The following is a 356-nucleotide window of genomic DNA, read 5'->3' on the forward strand; positions in this document are numbered from 1 at the left end:
AGCTAATCATACATTTGGAAACCCTAAAGTATTAGATGATAGATGTTTTATTACAGCGTTTGTTTGTGTTACCTTTTACTTGTTAGTAGGATGCTGCAAAACTGTGAAAACGGAAAACAGGTGAAAGGAACTGACCCTGAATAAGAGAACACAGACACAATACCTGTCTCACAGTCATCTCCATGTGCATTTAACCCTAAATACAAGGTGGAAAAACAGAGAGAGTCTGTGCAGGTTTAACTGAGGTCAAAGCTGGAGTGGGCAGAGGGTCCAATGACTCCGGGCCAGAAAACTAGTTTTGCTGGTATCTGCTGATTTAATAAAGATTTGTTAGCAAATATGAACCAAAACACAAC

The sequence above is a fragment of the Anabas testudineus genome, chromosome 4, assembly GCF_900324465.2.
Source record: "Anabas testudineus chromosome 4, fAnaTes1.2, whole genome shotgun sequence".
NCBI classification, from domain to species: Eukaryota; Metazoa; Chordata; class Actinopteri; order Anabantiformes; family Anabantidae; genus Anabas; species Anabas testudineus.